Genomic DNA, 10,520 nt, shown 5'->3' on the forward strand with positions numbered 1-10,520 from the left:
TTTCTAAGTCTAGTCACACCTTTTATTCCCGTTCAGCTTCGCATTCCCGCGAAACTACATACATTGCCCGCTTTACTAAACTTAAAATGTTTTTTCTTATTTTCTTTAAATTTATTACATTTTAGCTCCTGAAACTATTATGATGTGTTTTTTACCATTTCATTTTTTCTAATAATTCAAAATTGGAAAAATTAAAAATTACTTTCAGTATGCTAAGGCAATCGGTACCGTTTTTTCATTGGCAATAAATTTTTGTTTTTGATTTTTATGGTATTTTGCAGATGGAAATAACACCGCTTTTTAATCTCTTTCGAAAAGTATTTGGCAGACAAGATTAAAGATTTTAATAAATTTTAATAAAATAAAAATAAAATTTTTCCACGCGGAGTTCAGAATTTACCCGGTATTTTCACGAGGATTTTTTTGATTTTTTTTTAAGCTACATTTCCCTCGCATGAAAAGCGAGTTCGGAATAGTAAACTTTTTAAATGCGGTCTTCTTGAAACAACATTTCTGCTATCGACTGGAGTCAATTTTATTTTTTATGGCTATTACATACCAAAAACGTATGTAGGACTATTTAAATAATTTTATTTCAGTCGATTTTGCCAAATTTTCCAAAATAAAAACAAATGTTCCTTGTTTTCTGCAAAAAAACCGGAAGTGTTTAGAAAACTCTCACGTGCAAGCGTCGAACACTTTCTTAGAAAAATAAATGTTGTTCTAGGACAAGGTGAGCTCAGGTTATGTATTCGGTCGTTCGGCTCGTCATTTCAAAGACATAAACTTCGACGCAATCTGAAGAAACTTCCACAACAAATGTCTCAGTTTTAAACTTTCCATAGACGTTTCTATGGGCAAATGACGCAATTTAGTGCTACACTGAAACACGACTCATTTTCGAGAAGCCATAAATAATGCTATATTGGAAAGGTATTATAAATTATAAATATTTTAGAGCCAAAACCGTTTATTTAATCGGTGTGACGTCTTCGGAAGAGTTGTAGATAATAATTTTATCTTTACTCTGGATTTTTTTTTATTTTTTTTAAATTTACTTAAGTTTATTTAATTTTAAATATTAACAGATCAATTGAAATCATATTTTTTATGAAAACTACAAAAAATTACCTAATCGAGGACTGTCCGCTCATGGAGAAATTATGAAAAAAAAGTTATATACTTTTGAAAAAAAAAACAATATTTTGAAAAAAATTTTCGCAGCTAATATGTCGAAATAATTATTTACAACTTTTCCAAAGACACTATGCTAATCAAATTAGTTTCTGATTTGTCTTTTAACTTTTCTTTAAATGGTAACAGAAATGGAAAAGAAAGAAATATTAAAACCTGAGTTCTAGTGTTTGTTGTTTATCGATGAGTTAATACTGTAATGACCATTCAATGATAGTTTTTGAAAAAACAATTGTATTCCAATTATGTGAAATCCGAGAGTCAATTCGACGTATTGTTACTCTTTTACACATTTCAAAATATGATTTTCTTTCCAGGGTTAACAAAATACAGTAAAAATGACGAACACAAAATAGAAAAATAACTAGAGTATCGGTGTTGCATCACATCGACAGAGGTCGCTTTTCGGAAGGTTTCGCATTAGTATGCTGTAGAAAACCAGACTTTCTTCGTCTGCTGCTGAAATAGTCCCATAGCCTTCACATTTTCACTAATGCTAATGCTAATTTTTAGAATGCTTAAACTAACAGAGTTGTGAAGCAAACTGAACTCCATCATTATTAATTGTAAAATAGTATGTAATACAGTCAGGTTTTTTTACGTGGTTTTTTACGAGGTTTTATTTACGCGGATTTTTGAACTAACGCGGTTTTTTTACGCGATACCGCGCTAATTCAAAAAAATTTTCACGAATTTCCGAATCAACGTGGGTTTGGAAGCAGAAACGTTTAAGTGTTTATCTAGTAAAAGACTTAGTCCAAAAAATACTCTCCGCCCACCGAAAGATCCGGAATGACTGTCAAAGACGACAATTTTAAATACTGGTTCTAGAGCGTCTCGGGTTTTTTCTAAAGCCCTTCTTGCTGGACTACTTTACGCGGATTTAAAATAAACGTGGTTTTTTTTTATGCGGATTTCTGAATAACCGCGGTTTTTTTTTACGCGGTTTTTTACGAGGTACGTATCCCCCGCGTAAAAAAAAAAACCTGACTGTTCTTCAATAATCAGGGTAGCCACTCAATCGGAATAACCGAATATCGGTTACAACCATGGAAAGCGAACGAATTCTCGTGGAAATCAGGAATTCGCCATGAACAATTTCAAATTGTTCGCAAATAACAATTTTCAAACTTTAAGAAAATCGTAATCAATATTGTTTTCGACACATTTTGCATGTCCGAATTCTGTTCGAGACCATTTTCAGGCTCTTGGTACGGCAGTGCCAATTCGTTGATTTGACCCCAATGGCAAGCTCGTTTTACATCGTTTTGAAATTCATTTTTAAATCTTTCAAAGGACCGAGTGTCCGAAAACACTGCTTCAAAAATTTTTGCTTTTTGTACTTTTTGTTGTTGGTAAATCGGTGTTATACCAATGTTACATAATACCTATTCGAAATTGCTCAATGTTGGAGTACATCGCAGTAACGTCCTGAACATGAAAAAAATATTTGAATTATAGCTTTTTGCATTTTCAAAATAGATAAAGTCACGTATAAGTGAAAGTACTAATATACTAAATTAATCTGTATTTACTATTAGGGGTTATACACTAGTGTTAGGTAAACAAATTGAAATATTCTTTATTGCATTTTCTAAAAGGATATGTACCTTCAGATAAAGCGTTAAAAACATTTAGGTTTTTTCGACTAGAGCATATTTAAAAAGAAAATCATAAACGTCTGAGCAGTAGAACCGATTTGCCAGCTATTGCAAGCGCGTAATCTGCTGCTGCGCGCCACATACCTATTTTTTCCAAGAAAATGTGGCTGTGGTAAGCACTGGTTTTGAAGAACCATCAACCGGATTGAATTTTAGACAGGCTCGTTTATAACAATAATAGCATGCTTGGAAACGACGGATTTTCTTTGAAGCAATATTTTTTTCCTACTACAAAAACCGAAATATTTTACGCGAATAACGAAACTTTTTAGAAAAACTATCATTATTTTTGTAAAAAAAAGTAAATTATGCAAAATCCTCCGTTCGCGAGAGCCGTTGGAAAATTTATGTTTTGGTAAAATGACTGCGCTGCCGCTATTCGCATAATAGACCTATTTTGAAGTCCTATGCTTTCCTGTTTTTTTTTTGCGGAAATGGGTCCATTTTGGCGTGGTGCTTAAAAATAGCCTTTTAAATCGAGGTTGTGAGAATCAAACCTTACTTTTTAATGGCTATTCTTGAAATGCATCCTAAAATGGACCCATTATCGCAAACAAAAGTACACTCAAATTTTACATAGGACTATTATGCGAATAGAAGCAGTCAGTGACTGTAGTTATTGATAACTTTAGCCCCCCCTAGAATTTCCCAGAGAATAATTGTATTCAATATAAATACATTCCATACTACTTATCAGAGCATCAAAATCAACACAAATCTCATGTCGTCATTCATTGAGCATGAGCATGAGCATGATTGACCGCCCGCGGTTGCTACTCCGTTATTGCCAGATCAGCAGTAATTACACAGAGAACCAATAGATGATGCTTGGGACCAACATGCATCCTCAATGTGTAAAAACTGGTGACCTTAATATATTTATCAGGCAATACCAGCGCCGGCCGCATCCGAATGCAGGTCAAAGAAGGAGTTTGTATAGGAAAATGTTGACGTGATACTCGCTTTATGGAAGCCGAGAACACCTCTGCACTTCCACGAGAAATCACTGGGATGTTGGAGAGAAGGGTAAGGTTTGCAGCAGGTTTCGTTTTGGTAAACGATGCGCTGATTTCGAGCGTCGGGTTCTTTACAACAAGTGTCGCGCCATTGAGTTCATTACATCCGCCACGATATTCATAATGCGATTCGAACTTATTCAGTTTGAAAATGTAACACCGCAACAATAAATCGTACGCAAGGATACTGGATCTTTGACCGAATCGAGACAACTTCAAATGATCGGATATCTCCTCGTAAGGTGATCCTCTTTATACCGAAAGCTATTGCGCGTTGTTGATCTATCTAAAAATAGGCCACTTGAAATGTATAAACACGGAGTCTCTCTAGGTTCGGTCAACCGGATATTTTCTATATAACAGATCGACTAACGACGTCTCTCGTATTCACTTCGTCTGCTCTAAAAACACGATCCCGCGAAAAACACACCTGAAAAACGGAATATAAAAATGATGCGCGCTTATTACCGAAACGAACCATGAGTATCTTTCTTGCCAAACACCGCGATCCTCTGCGTACGACGCGCGTGAAGTAGCCTTTACCACTTGTAGCAACCAGCTATTTGTTAATCTCGAGTACACGTTGGCCGCGATTCTTTGGAAGGTATACATCGCGTTTTCGTTAGTCACGATATTTATCGACCGAACGAAATCTTCGGTGAGACATGAACAAGCATCTGGGTAAACTCCGCGAAATCACTTAATTTCGAAAACGTTCATATGAGCAAAACTCTCCCGAACCGGAAACGCGGTTTACACCGAAGCATTTCGCACGACCGCTATTTTTCCTTCTACCGACGCAGACGCTCGGGGATACGACATTTCGATGTGAATGTTACCTATTGAATAGAAAAATTGGCAAAGTTTCATGCATACAAAGCCTTAATAATTTAAAAACGAAGTTATCCATATTGACCAATATATAGTCTCATGTTTATTAACAAAATGCCGAACCAGTCATAATTGGAACGTATTATATAAAACATCTGCCCAAAAGCTATAAAAATCGAAAAAGTGAAGCATAAGATTTTGGCTATCATTACTGCACCATAGTCCTCAAAATCGAACGTATTTTTGTTGTTGTTGATAAACTGTACTTTCAGAAAAATACCCCTTTGATGCAATGAAAATGATGCTATGCGCTTAAAAATAGATTCAAACTTCCCTCATTTTTCTCGACCAAAAAGGTATATAACCCCTTAAGTCATGAGAATCTGGGTCGCGGCTTTAAGTTATATGCAACATAGGAAAATCGAAAAAAGCAAAGCCTTGGTGCCACATTTCGACTCGGAACCCGACCCTCCTGAACGGGCACATCGCAAGTGAAACGGTGTGAAACTGAATTGTAAAACAGTTCACGTTTGTATATGACTTCCTCAATAGGACTGCCATGGACGACTTTCTCTCACATATGCGCCTGAATTCAAGTTGTCAATCATCGACAAATATCACTCAAAATGTTAACGATTACATTCCCCCTCCGTGCATAACGAATCATATCATTTGACGCTAACTACGAAATTATCTTTGCTTCGAGTACTTCTTATGACTTTCGGAACCTCATTCACCTGACATTTCTAAATAACAATGCTCCTCTATCTGGATGTTGATGGCGCTTCGAGCGCTCTTTAGTAAGCCCAAGACGCAATCCCAAAAACGATCTTTTTCGACCCCTCTTCAATTCCTTCCAAGTGCGATTTCAAAGCAAACAAAAAACAAAGCATTTCAAAAACACTATGAATAAAAATGCCACTTATCTGCTTCATGACGATCCGCTGGCTTCTTTTTGCACATTCCCGGGCAGCAGTAGAACCTGAACCGAAAAACTTGACCAATTACACTAATAAGAAAACAACTTTTTCACCAAAATCACACGTAGAACAAAACCGCACACATTATCCAGCTAGCCTTGTTGTCAGTTTCAAACCACACAGTCATGAGAAGTAATACAGAACCCGCTGCAGACTACGGTGGCGTAGTACCATTCCATATGCCAATTCAGCCAGTTCATCAATGATTCTTCACGGAACTTAAGTGAATATTCCGCATCAAGCACAACACAACAAACATTCCCGAATAAACCCACTTCGCAATAACACCTGTAACTTACACGCACTATCCTATTAAACAAATTTTCTTCCAAAATATCACGCGAGCGAAAATTTTGACGTCCAAATCCGGCCACGGCCTACTTCGATTCTTCAAATCTCATGTCGTCATTCATTGGCTAAGAACTAGTCATGCACGCTGCGCCCCTTACTTTCTGGTACCGGTAGGGTTTGCTGAAGAAAAGTGATTTCACAGGGTTGTCGTCCGGCATCCTTACGACGTGACCGGTCCACCGCAACCTATTTTCTTTCGCCAGGTGCGCAATGGGGTTCTCTCCATTCCGTTCGAAAACACCAAGAGGACTTTCGTAGAGGACTACCGGTTATATCAGGGTTTTGTAGTTTTTTGTACCGAAGTGGTCATGTCCGATCAGCACTGTGATTGGCGCGTACGCATGTGATGTCTGAGAAGAACGGGCCGTCGATGAGAACGTGGTCAATTGTTTTGCTGTACGTTGGTCGAGGAAGGAAGGGACTTTGGACTTTGGAAGCTGCGAAGTTGGTGCATAGCTGGCCGTTGTCATTCGTCACGGTGTGCAGACTGTGCTGGCCGATCACCGGCTTATATAAGTCTTTTCTTGCATTCATGTCCCCAATGACAATCTTGATGTCTCTACGCGAGCAGCTATCGTAAAGTTTCTCCAGCTGTGCGTAGAACGTTTCTTTCTCTGCATCAGGTCTTCCTTCGTGAGGACAGAGAACCAGCCTTTTATTCTCAACAAACACAACCTGTCGCTGATTGCCTGCCACTTCATCACACGACTCTGCATCCTGCATAAAACCGCTACCAAGCTCATTGGTTGTGCCACCGCTTTGGTGGTACTGTGCCTTGCGGTCACAAATCCACCGTACCTTCTCTCTTTTCAGGCAAAGCTCTTGGAGCGCAACGATGTCGAAGTGGCGGGATTCTAGCTGATCCAGACATCCGGGGCGTTGAGCGATCTACTGTTACATGTACCGAGCTTCTAATCGTCGTCCTAATTTCGTCGGCTGGGTCATTGCCTATTGTTCCAATTCGTTTTGAATTTTTGATTCTTCGTAGTATGTTTATTTTAGTATGCTGCCTTACTAGGGCTGCGATGCCTAGTCTCGCGACGGGGCTGCCGCCATGGATGTAGCTGGCGAGACACCGCAAGTCATAGCTGCAAGTCATAAGCTGCTCTCTAAGGAGAACAACTACGCCTTTCCTGTCAGCATACGACCAAGTTCCCACCGGTTCACCGGTTTTCCCTTGGTTGCTCGTATCCTAGTCGGTAACACGTGGAGGTAGGAATAGGGCATTATGCCTTGAACCACACTTGGGTCTATTTTTTTCCAGCTAGTACGGGTGTGCTGTTAAAACGCACTGCCCAGCCATTTACCAAACCTGGCTCTCCGCAATATCAAATCAGTGTTGCTGAAGGAGGTTGGCGTTCAAGATATTCGGTACATCTTCGGAGATTCTATCCCGAAGTGATTTTTTCTGCTGTTACGACACTATTTTAAGCGTTATTAAATAAGCATATTGAAACTCCTTTTTCTGTTTTTTAAAATTACATACATGAAAACTAGCTCCCCCTAGAAATTTTCCTTAGTTGCGCCCACGTGTATACCCATATATGAGTCGTTGCGGAACAGAGTGGTCTAAAGACCATTTTTTTTTCAAAATGAGTTTTTCACAGTATCCGCATCTACCCAAGAAACTGAAGTTAGAAGACCAGAAAATTTTGAAAAATCGAACTTTAAAGCTGATTCATACCATGTTGAAATTTCGTCCGAAACAGAATGGCTATTCTGTTTCGGAACAGAGTGGTCTATGTACATAAATCGAGGTAATACCATCATGTAACATCTAATATGTAACATATTACAAAAGGAAAACTACACACATTGTATATTTTTAGACTCCTTAAAAAAGGTGAAATAAAGTCACCGAAACTGTCGGAATAAGAAGAAACAAATCGTTTTTGCTTGTATACACGCACTGATTAAGCTGATAAATCCGTTAAACTAACCGTTCCAGTCGTTTTTTAAACAAACATAAACAAACATATTACATGTGAAGTTTCCAAAGAATCCGATAGTAACTAAGCTACGTATGGACTTTTGCTGTCTTTCAGCAGATTATTTTACTACCGAAAACACCCGACTTTGCAGTGTAAGTAAACTAGAAAATAATTGCAAGTGATGAATAAAATGTTTTTTGTCATTTTGAATAGGTTCATGTTTTGTACGTGGCCGCAGCCAACAGGAAGCTGAGACCTATACCTGGTGTGTTTCAATATTTCCGATACCAAACTCAAGTGAAAGAAACCAGTACGAGAGCACCCGAAAACAGTAACATCAAAAAACCTTAGCGGTTGCTGTAATTGTACATTGCTTTATCATAATTTGACTATGTTTTTTATTGTAAATACATCAATTCTACATTAAATATTATTGTTCAGAACAATAAAAACACTGTGTTTGTCATTTTTACGATGAAGAGAGGGGTTTTTATGTATCTTCACAGCCATATTTGAGGCATTCTTCATATACATTTAGAGGTCACTTGCAATGTTTTTCATGGTAAAATTATTGCGGGTGGTAGATTCAACAACAAAACAACAAAAGACGTTAAAACTGCTACTGCTGCTGAACTGCTGCTGCTGCTAGGAATACTGCTGCTGCTGGGACTACTGTTGCTGCTGGGACTATTGCTACTGCTGCTGGGACTATTGCTACTGCTGCTGGGACTGCTGCCGATGATGAATTGTTGCCTCCAAGCTGTTCCGTGGAAACTCTTAACAGCATTACAGTATGGTCCAACGATCAACTGAAAGGTTCAGAACGGTTCAACGGGATCGGTAGACTTGCTTCAGCGGGAAAGCTTAGGTAAAATCTCAATGTTTCCGTTATGAGAACAGTTGCTTACGTTTTCACTTTATTTTACTTTTTAGACTGACACGAACGATTCCGCGATTGCGACATCGATCGAGCAAGCAAGCCTACACAATTGAAATGCTGTGTACATATACATAAACAAAAAAAAATTCAATTCAATATATTGTACGCTTTTTCAAATGTTAAAATGTTAAAAATAAACAAGAATAAAAAACTCAATTTATTGTAAACTTTTTTTTAATGATCATAATACCCCTTCCGACAAGTCTAGCGTAGTAGTAAAGTTTGATTACTTTGGTCGTTTGGTTCGTTTGGTTTATTTTGCTTCAGACTCTGCGCCACTCTATCTATCCACTCTTGTCATACCTATTCACCTTCGGATTGCTTACACAAAGTTATATGCGAATTTAGCGCTATTCCCACTACTTTCGGGCAGAGTCCAAGCCGTGGCGCGAATGCAAAAAACAAAAACAAAATATTTCACTGCCACATAGTCACATCTTCGCAAGTTGCTGCCGTGAACTCTCCGGGAAGCACAAAATATCGCCGGCAACGATATTTTTCATTCGCACGACTGCAACACGGCACTACCCCGGACATTGCACGGCTGGGTATCATTCTGTTTCTGAAAACACTAAGATTGGATTGAATTTGATCACCTTGGGCTTTTCGCAAGAAACCGGAAATTACCATCACAAAATAAAAATATGACAGCTGGAGTTGATGTGGGATGTGTTTTTTTATCATTCATAAGTTTAGGTCTAATAATCTTCAAGATTAATCATGATTGCTACAATGTTTGTAGTTACGTATTTAATGAAAATATCTTCATGTGTCCGAGATGTGTCGCACACATTTATTTGTCATATATTACAGTTCCAGCTGAAAATCAAAAACAATGACTTGCGAAATTTGGTTTTTCTACCCTTATGCACAATGCGCATAATGTCGCATCTAGTGCGCTGTTAAGCATAAAAAATCGCGTGAAAAACCGCATTAGTTCAAAAATCCGTGTTGAAAAAACTCGTAAAAAACCGCGGAATAAAAACTGACCGTACTAATATTTCCTGCGTCAAATATGGATACTCAAAAACATCACTTCGCGTGCATATTTGAAACAAACAGTTTGATGTGATTAAAATTAATCAATTAAAGGCCTACTAACATTCAAGATTTTGCATGCCTACGTAGTTTTATAATTATCTTTTTTTTCCTCAGATTCAATTATTTGCAATATATCTCCATATTTTCTTCATTTGTCAGATATCCTCAAATTTCTTCCCTAAGATTTCAATGTAAAACACCGAAAATCCGAAATTTAAAATTGTCCTCTTTGTAGGTCATTCCGGATCTTTCGGTGGGCGGAGAGCATTTTTTGGACTAAGTCTTTTACTAGATTAACACTTAAACGTTTATGGTTCCAAACCCGCGTTAATTCGGAAATTCGCGATTTTTTTTTTTGAATTAGCGCGGTATCGCGTAAAAAAAACTGCGTTATTCAAAAATCCGCGTAAAAAACCGCGTTAATTATAAAAAATCCGCGTATAAAAAAACCACGTAAAAAAACCTGACTGGATATCATCGCTTTGAATTACGCATTAAGTATCATCATTATGAATATTTTATGTAGTAAATATTATCTTAATTTTTCATAATCAGATACCTGTCGTTTTTCCTCA

The 10,520-nt window shown here is 37.8% G+C and overlaps 1 long non-coding RNA gene across 1 annotated transcript; it reads left to right on the forward strand.

Annotated features, from left to right (window-relative positions):
- Positions 1 to 504: 504 nt before the first annotated feature.
- On the forward strand, positions 505 to 9,017 carry LOC129718478 (uncharacterized). The gene is made up of 3 exons (XR_008726914.1): positions 505 to 8,116; positions 8,178 to 8,832; positions 8,898 to 9,017. It is a non-coding gene; the product is annotated as an uncharacterized LOC129718478 (long non-coding RNA).
- Positions 9,018 to 10,520: the final 1,503 nt, after the last annotated feature.

The sequence above is a fragment of the Wyeomyia smithii genome, chromosome 1, assembly GCF_029784165.1.
Source record: "Wyeomyia smithii strain HCP4-BCI-WySm-NY-G18 chromosome 1, ASM2978416v1, whole genome shotgun sequence".
In the NCBI taxonomy this organism is placed as follows: Eukaryota; Metazoa; Arthropoda; class Insecta; order Diptera; family Culicidae; genus Wyeomyia; species Wyeomyia smithii.